General features: G+C 34.7%; 1 protein-coding gene across 1 annotated transcript in view; it reads left to right on the forward strand.

The window, feature by feature from the left end:
* LOC122641121 (glutathione S-transferase-like) overlaps positions 1 to 8,095 on the forward strand; it is a 31,857-nt gene extending 23,762 nt beyond the window's left edge. The window contains exon 4 of the mRNA XM_043834445.1: positions 8,056 to 8,095. The gene's annotated coding sequence lies outside the window, so the exon portion shown is untranslated. The remainder of the gene's footprint in view (positions 1 to 8,055) is intronic.
* The last annotated feature ends 1,653 nt before the right edge of the window (positions 8,096 to 9,748 follow it).

Raw genomic sequence — 9,748 nt, forward strand, 5'->3', positions numbered from 1 at the left:
GTAATTGTAACATAATGACACTTGATTTTGAATATGATAAGGGTTTATTCACTATTAATCCAAAATTCCCTTCTTTCAGTCTCAGGCATTACTCAAGGAAAATCAAGAATTAGCATTACAGTTGAAAACAGCATGGGGCATTGTGAATAAGGTATGTATCATATTGTATTAAGCAATCCATTCATTGTTGTAGTCTTGTACATGTACCCCCAATGACAATATGTTATTAAGCTGATACTCAGAGGATTTATGAATGATATAGTATTGTTGGAATACAGGTATAAGCAAAAAATATTGAACTAGAGGCCAAAGTTGTAGCTGCTCATTCAGAAGTTGACATTGTATTTTTATCCATAACTTCCATATACGTCTGTGATCAGTGTTTTGTGTTCATAATATAATTCTGGGGTGAAATTAATTTTCTTAGACGACTATTGATTTTACAGTTTCTAGATGCCCATGACAAGCTCAACCGAAAAGTATCAAATCTTAGGAGTCCCCACTCTCAACCCAACCCTATAATAGGTGATGGTGGTACTCATTCAGAAAAAATTAAAACGGTACTTGGACTTGCAGCAGCGGGCCAACCAAAGTGTCGTGGGCTGAGGTAGGCCTTCCAAAGCCCCCAATCTTGGTCAGCCTTCGTCTAATGCCCATGCAGATACTGAAGCCAAGACAGCAAAGACCTCTTGACAAATCAACTACTCATTCTGAATGCTATTATCGGATGTTTAAGTTTGGGAACATGTTTTTCATAAGGTTTTTGTAAACTATTTTGCAATTTACAATGTTTAATCTCTCTCCTGCTGTACAAAAACTAATGTTGTTTTGGAATTTACTATCATCTTCATCAAACTTCTGATACAAATTTGATTTAGTGGTACGATACTGTTACGTAGATCTTATTTACTATTTAATTAATATTAAGTAGTTAATTAGTAGTAATAAGTTTATTTAATATTAAGTAGTTAATTAGTAGTAAGTGTGTAATGAGTTATTAGCAACAGATGAGTTGGAGAGAAAATGTAGGAGAAATTGTAGGTGTGGGAAGTGGGTAGTTGTGATAACCAATTATTTTACGTGTATTTAATTGTGAAAAGGTGAAATAGAAACGACATTTGCAAAAATAAAATTAATCTTCAGTTTGTACCCAACAAAAAAAAATTAATTTGGTTCGTATGTAAAGCAAAATTCTATTCCAAATTTATCTCTCTCTTCCTCTCTTTCTATCCCTATTGTTTCTCTTTTATTTGATTTTATTCTGTTTATTATCTTACACTTAATAGATACAATTGAGTACATATAAGGTTGGGCACTTTGTTCGATCCACAAGATAAAATATTGATTGTAAAATTGATTTTACATACACTATTATAGATGTTACCCTTTATTGAATCCCTAAATTAGTTAGTGTTCGCCCTTTCCTACAAGGAACTAGAATTACACTTCTTATAATACTCTTTCACATCAACTTTTTCCATCGTTTAAGTCAAAATATAAGGATTAGGCTTCCCTCCTCTTCTTTCTGAGTTGAGGATGTAGGCTTCAGTAGGTGAACACTTGCTTTTTGCTTATTGGAAGAGTCAAATAGACAGAAATTCATTACATATCGATCATGTTCAAAACTTCACATTAATAGTTTCGATATGTCATATCACCGTACATGTTTCATAGCTGTCATTGCTTTCATACTTATTTTATTGGGACTAGTTGAATAAACGACTACTATGCGTTGTTATTTGCTACCGAGAATAAATGGTGCAAAGTCCAAGAACTATTTGTTGGGCTCAATGAAGAGGAGATTGGGATTTGATCATTTATTTGGACACAGAAGTCGATTGGGATTTGGGAATACGTGAAGAAAATTGTGGATTCTGTAGAAGATCTTTTGATGTTAAGATTTCAGTTCCCAACATATAGAAAACCCAACAAAGTAAGGTGAACAACTCAACCCCAACAACCCTCATTAACTTCGTCACAATAGCTTGTTGGCTACTCAAACTCAGGTTGAATCCGATCTTCTTAATAATCAATTCTGGTACTGTTTGATGAGGAACTGTTTATGTTTGCACTAGCGGCTAAGGCAGGATCAACCTCTCTATAATTTATTTTTTTAAACAAATACTTTACTGAACATTTTTATTTCGATGATTTAATTATGAAAAAAAAAAAAAACCTTTGCCAGTGTAAAATGAAAAATTATTTTTAAGAAATTAAATAAAACATAGATACAAGTAATGTTTATTTCGATGATTTATATATGAAAATAAAAGCAAACACCTGCATTTATACATACAACTTTAGTAATGGAAAGGACGTATTGCATTGGGCTCAATGAAGACGAGATTGAGATTTGGTCAATTATTTGGACACAAAACTCGATTGGGATTTGGGCATACGTAAAGAAAGTTGTGGATTATTTAGAAAATCTTTTGATGTTAACATTTTAGTTCCCAACATATAGAAAACCCAACAATTGAGTACAGTGAACAACTCAACCCCAACAACCCTCATTAACTTCGTCACAATAGCTTGGTGGCTTTGATTGTAATCCATGTATCTATCTATCTATCATACTTCATACTATATACCCTTCAACAATATTAATAAACCCAAATAAATACCCTTAATTCATCATTCTCCTGCATAGTAGATAAGGTATTACCTTATCCACTCCCTCATTCTCTCCCAACAAATACCCTTCATTAATCGTGAGTAGTTTATTCTCTCTTAACAAATAGCCTTCATTAATGGTGAGTAGTTTACAGTGAAGTATTCTTTTTTTTAGGTAAGTGAGTTTAAATTATTTAAGAAGGTAAAAATGAGTAGTAATAGTGATACGACTATCAAAAAAAAAATTTTTGACTCTTCCATTGTTCCAAAAAAAATAAAAAATAGTGATACGAACCCTTTCCATTCCTCCCTAAACCGTTTAGGATCCTACTACATATTTGGCCAGTGTATGTAGACAATAATATGATATTACATACACACCTCATCTTCTCCATTTCTTATTTGTCTCTGACTTGGACAAAGTGAAGGGTCGAAGTAGTTTGATTCTCTTCGTTTCATTCAGTGTATAAGAGGCAAACGTTTATAAGGTACATGTCCTACTTCTAGTGTATAAGAAGAAAATGTGGAGCTACATCTCCTCCTTCTTCTTTTTAACTTTTCTAATCAATAACGTCTCAATTTGGTTAATGTATTTCTGCTCTTCTCCGTTTGATCGAAGAAGAATATTTATGTTGAGCACTACATTCATTTTGTATGTTCATTATCGTACATGTATGGATGTAGGGACCGGTAGTTTTAATGAGTTTAAGAATAGTTTTGAGTTTGGATGAAATGTTGTTACGGTCCTTTTCCGTGTTGGACTGTTTTGTCTGTTGTCCATTCTTTGATTGGAGTCACACCCAAACATTTTTTTATTCTTTGTATATCTGTTTTTGTTCTCTACTTCCTTCAATTTGGAGGATATTTGGTATTTTTAGTCGTCCTTTTCTAACTTGTAGACTATGATGTTTACAGTTGTTTGTCTGTAATATGTTGACAAAGTGGATTTTCCTCCTCTGCTGTCGTTGCTAACTCCACTCCCAAATGTAAGATAACACCACCACCACCGCATTTTCTATTAAGTGGGTAGTAGGTTCATAAATTGTTGATCGAAAAGCCTGTACATACAAATTTTTTCCCTAAATGGTTGATCTAATTAACACACTCAAAAGGATACACTATTGTGTTACTTTGAAAACTTCAGTAGTATTCAACCAAAATTTTCTGGCCTTTAACTAACAAGATCTACTATTTACTTAAATTAGGTTTTCCCATTAAATTATTCTATTCTCCAGTTAAGAGAACCTTAATCTGACTAGTACATGAATGAATCTTTTTAAACCTCTTTCCATTTTTATCCAATATATTGTTCAACCCATCCTGCTGTCCCAATATCACCACAATTAGAGGGTTGTTAACTCTTGTACGCTCAATTGGTCTCTAGCATTTAATTTTTTTTATTTGTGTAGGATTATAGATTTGTGGACGTATTTGAATGTAGATAACATCTGCATTAGTCGAACCCAACCATTTACACAAAGAAATTTGAAATTAAAGTAGTTGTTTGGTACATCTTTAACTATATGTCGACTGTACAGAAAATTATGTGCTTAAACAGAAAAAACTAAGCTTCAGAACCCCTCTCGGTCCATCGCACATGCGTAGGGTTGTGGGCCTAACATGAGAATTCAGCCACAGTTGGGACTCGTTAGGATCTCCACTCATCTGGAATTTCAGCTCCATTTACATTCTGGTTCTAAAGTTGTAAAGTTCTACATATTGATCCTATACTGTCCTATTTTTTATTTTAAATTTTTTGTTCTTGTTTCAATGTGTACTACATACTTGTATTTGTGACTTTGTGTTTCATGATTTTAGTTTTATTCTGCTACCTTCGCTCAGTTTGATTATGTTTGACTAATTCAAGACCTTATTTCACAAATAAATCCTCATAAGATTTACAAGCAATGGTGAAGGAGACCACAGACACCATTTTCCCATAATTTTTTTATGATATGCATAAATATTTATTGAATAATTGTTTAGGACTTCATACTATTTTGCACATTGTGAAAGTCTCATTACCTTATAAGACCAAAATAATTTTCTCTCCATCACTTAACAAATGCTTACTATGTATATACAAGCAGATTCTGTCATGTCTTATACCGATTGCCTACTATGGGTCCTATTTTCTAACAACCTTAAGGTGTTGAAATAGGTGTAAGACATGCCTGGCATTCCCACCTATGGTATGAAATATCCACCTGAGCCCTCCATTAATGATTTCACTCCTCTTCCTCTATCGCTGGAGGAAAGAAGGATTAAATCTTTGTTTGAAAAAATTAAGTCCTTCAACGGTCAAAATTTTGAATGTTGGAAACGTATGATGCTGTTCACTTTGTGTCAAGCTGGGGTACTATTTCCTTTCATAGTACCTAAACCAAACGAAAGTGATGATGTTGGACTTGAGGCGGAGAGGATTGCATGGGAGGATGCAGAAGAAGAGTGCAGATTTTGTATATTGACACATCTCTCTATTCAAGTGTATCATGATTATTATCGAATTGACTCTGGTTCTATGATTTGGGAAGCGCTGAACAAGAAGTATGGTCGTGGTAAATGATCTAACAGTTTTACAGCCCTTTTTTTAAAATTTTTTTGGTCCAATCATCTATACAGTTGGAATTTTCAAGTGTTCTGCCTATCATGTTGAATACTATATTATTTTTGGGAAAAGAAATTGGGAATCATTATATGCTACTGCACAAACTCACCCAAAAGCAAAGGATGGCTCCTCAACTTTTAAAACATACCCTACATCCAAATGGAATCCTCCTCCCCCAAATTTCATTACAATCAACTGCGATGTTGGTTGTAATAATAAAACAAAACGGGGTGGCATAGGCTTTATCCTTAGAAATGAGTGTGGCTCTCCAATATCAGACTATTCTTCTTGCATCCGTTGTGAATCAGCTCGAATCTGGACTATTACATGCGGTAACAATTGGAGCTACCCATATCACACTGGAATCGGATTGTAAAACATTGATCCACCAACTAACTGCAGATTCATAGCCAGAGAAGGAAATTCATAGTATTTGCCATGATATTTTACTATCTACAAAAAATTTAAATCATGTACTTTTTGTTTTGTTCCAAGATCCTCCAATTTTGTGGCGGATTCCTTGGGCAGGCCGGCCTTATCGGTTGAGTCTCCCATTGTGTGGTCATGTACCTCTTAGTGGCTTTTGCAACTGTGTGCTGGAGATGCTACTGTTTGTAAAGACTCTTCTTATCAATAAAATTCCTTTTGACAAAAAAAAAAAAAAAAAATTCTGTTTGGGAGTGTCATACTCTCCTCTTGATACTGTCACATGTTTTAAATATGATAAGTATGTGTTTCAATGAATCTTACATAATTTAATTTTTACCAAATAATCATTGTGTTATACAAGGACAATGCATATAAGGTTTTAAACTAAGGTGTAAAAAGGGATGTGACCGTGTATGACCATATAATCAATTAAGGGAATATTGCAATGTATTGTTTTATGCTAAATGAATGAAAGGGAATATTTCATTAATGTATACAATGATGTTTAAGTGAGCTCATAGAGGGGCATTTGTGTCAACGTTTTGGAATTAAGTCGGTATAGTTCTTTTAGTTATTGCTGGTGTTGAATATTATATGGGTTGTTTACCCGTCCACAACACCAGGTAGGATATTGTTGTTTATTTTTTGTGTTTTAAATCCTTTTATTTGTTTAACAAAAATAAAAAAAATAATTCCCTTTATTTTTTTATTTTTAATTTCACCATGCTGAAGCAATTTAGGTCTCATTCATATCTCCATCTCTCTCCACTGATTGCAAATACATCATTCGACCGTCTCCTTTGTTTCTGACGACTGAGTATGGCAAAAAGGAAGGGTAGAGCGTAAAATCACACCATATCCAAAGATTCATATCCCCATCACAAGGGCAGAATTTCAGAGTCATTGAGCAACTCTTCAGACTCGACAACAGCCCCCGAACAACAGGATTCAGTTCAAGTAGGAAGCAATAATGACAAGGGTCAGTCTGCTGAGGTAGATACTTCTGAGTATGAACCATCTGCAACCAGAGAAGCATCTGCAGATTCAGATGATGCGTCGGCAGATTCAGACAAAGATAGGGGGAAAAAGAGAAAAAAGAATGGTGAGAGGCAAAAGTCATCATCAAGTACCACCAATCAAGGCCGACTCAGATGTGAAAACAGAACGAAATACAAGATGGATGAGGTGTATGCTAATCGGAAAGCTGGAAAAAATTGGAAGAACTATGCTGACAGACACGTACTCACAGGTAGGTATGTTCAACTTAAGGATTTTGAGGCATTTGACATTGGGAAGTTGTTTAATGACTTAGGTTGGATAGGAATTATAACGTGCAAAGAAAAATGTTACCAACACCTTGTCAAAGAGTTCTACTGCAATCTAAAGATTGAAACAAAAGGGGATACTCATAAGATTGTGTCTCTTGTAAGAGGTAAACGTATATGTTTTGATGCATGAAAATTAGCATCAATTTTAAAGATATCATATAAAGGAGAAGAGATTTTCTTCTATGGTGGTGATAAAATTGAAAAGCATGTAACCAAATCTGTTCTATTTCAGGCCATTGGCAAAGAAGGTTTGCACAATAAAATCAGTAAGACCACAGAACTAGGATTGAGAGATCAGCAAAGGATAATCAGCTTGACCATCCAATATCCTCCCTAGGAAAGGCAACAAGGATAGTGTTATCCCTTACCTAGATTTTCTTATTTACTGTGTCACAGTAGGGAGAAAATTGAACCTTGGATACGTAATTTGGAAGTACATGTCTGTTTTTGAATTTAAAAATAAGTCACGTGCTTTGCCATTCAGAAAGATGTTAAGTCTAGTTTGGAAACACTTTGGGATAAGGTTGAGTGAAGAACCGAAAAAGAAGAAATTAAAATTAGATATCAATTTAGGTGTGTTCAGGAGAATGGGGATATCTATGATTCCCCCTCGGTCTCACAATGATGAACATCACCAACCGACAGTCTCCAATTTGTGTGATGAAGACTACATTCATTGTAGTCCAGATGCAGCTCGCGTTGATGAAACATCAATTTTGCCTGAACAACTTGGAAGGATAATAGATGGTATTGAGAGATCAATTTCAGCTGATCAGCACATAAGAACAGGAGTACAGGACAGGACAGCAGAAGCTTGTAATACTAACACCAGGAGCATAGATCCCAATGTAATGAGTAGGATTGTTAGTATTGACAATGGTATGGCGGAACTGAAAGAGTTGTTCAAATCCTCATTTGGAGATATGAAGAATTGGATGAAAGACATCGAATCTGAAATTACAGGTCTGAAGGAGGTAGTGGAGGAGGTTAAAATTGATGTAGGCAACTTACATCTACTGACCATTGCAACAAGAGAGGGTCAGAAAAAATGGAATGAGGACAGTAAAAAAGCTTTAGGTTTCTGTAGAGAATTATCAAATGAAGTAGGTGAGATAAAAAAGGCAATACTCACAATTCCACCAGAGCCTGATTGGAATAGTTTCTTTTCAACTAGTAATTTTGATCAGGCTGAACATCAGTCTCAACTGCAGCATAAGTATAAGTCCCATCCTCAGTATCAGCCCCACCAACCTCCTAAGGCTCAACAGCAGCATCATCACCAATCGGCTAAACTCGATCATAATCCCCCTTGAAAATGAAGTGTATTTTTGTAATGAGGTTGCCAACTATGTTTTATATAATTTTGGTATGCAGGTAATATAAAAAATTATGTTGCGTAAAGAGTGATGCCATGGTCAGTCTACTGTTTGAAATGTAGTCAGATGACCTACTGGATTTTATTAGGGTCCATTCTATATTATATTTTGAACTTTGAAATCTCCACACTTAGAGAAGAGAACCGTAAAGGTGTACTCTGTCTCTCTCTCTCTCTCTCTCTCTCAGTCGACTTGTCATCATACATAGGTCCATTATTATCCAACGACCATTATATAAACCATGGGGGGTGTATTGGTTGTATTGTGACAATATCATATTTACAATCAAGAATACATACAAACTCAGTCTAAATTCATTCATACCAACAAAATTTTAGATTTTATTTAATAGTTAATTAACATTATAATTGCGACGATCCAGTCTCAATCGTTCAAATATTAGGCGGATCTTACCATTAACTACAACAGAGATACCACTATATATTATATTTTCAATGGTATGAAATCTCCACACTTAGACAAGGGAACCATAATTGTGTACTCTGTCTCTCTCTGTCTCTCTCTCTCTCTCTCTCTCTCTCTCTCTCTCTCTGTATTTCTCTATTGTTGCCTGATGCAATTACTTTAGTCTCGTTACAAAGTGGATTGGTTACTATGGTCTATGGAGCAGTAGCATGTGAATCATTATTCGATCGACCTATCATCATTAATCGATCGACTGTATATTACCTCTGTTTGTCCAATCATGTCTATTTCCATATCCATACTATTAATTAAGGTTATTACCGATATTTGGAAACCAAAGCATTATTTTGTAGTCCATCAATCTATGTATAGTGTTAAGTAAGGGTATTACTCTTACCCAAAATGGTATAACTTAATTGTCATTAAACGGTTGACTTCTTAGTCATGAGCAGTCTACTGTGATGCAAAAATCAGTGGACTTGTCATCATAAATAGGCCGACTATTCTCCAACGACCGTGGTATAAACCATCCTTGCATTGGTTTACAATCAAGAATGCATGCAAACTCAACCTAAATTCATTCATGCCACAAATTTTTTTTTTTGTATTTAATAGTTAATTAACATTATAATTACGACGATCCAGTCTCAATTGTTCAGATATTATGCAGATCTTACCATTAACTACGACAGAGATACCATTATATATTTTATATAGAATGGTATGAAATATCCACAATTAGACAAAGGAACCATAATTGTGTACTCTCTCTCTCTCTCTCTCCCTTTGTATTTCTCTATTGTTGCCTTATGCAATTACTTTAGTCTCGTTACAAACTTGATTGGTTACTATGGTCTATGGAGCAGTAGCATGTGAATTATTATTCGGTCGACTTGTCATCATTAACCGATCGACTATATATTACATTTGTCTATCCAATCATGTCTATTTCCATATCCATACTGTTA

Source organism: Telopea speciosissima, chromosome 9, assembly GCF_018873765.1.
Source record: "Telopea speciosissima isolate NSW1024214 ecotype Mountain lineage chromosome 9, Tspe_v1, whole genome shotgun sequence".
NCBI lineage: Eukaryota > Viridiplantae > Streptophyta > Magnoliopsida > Proteales > Proteaceae > Telopea > Telopea speciosissima.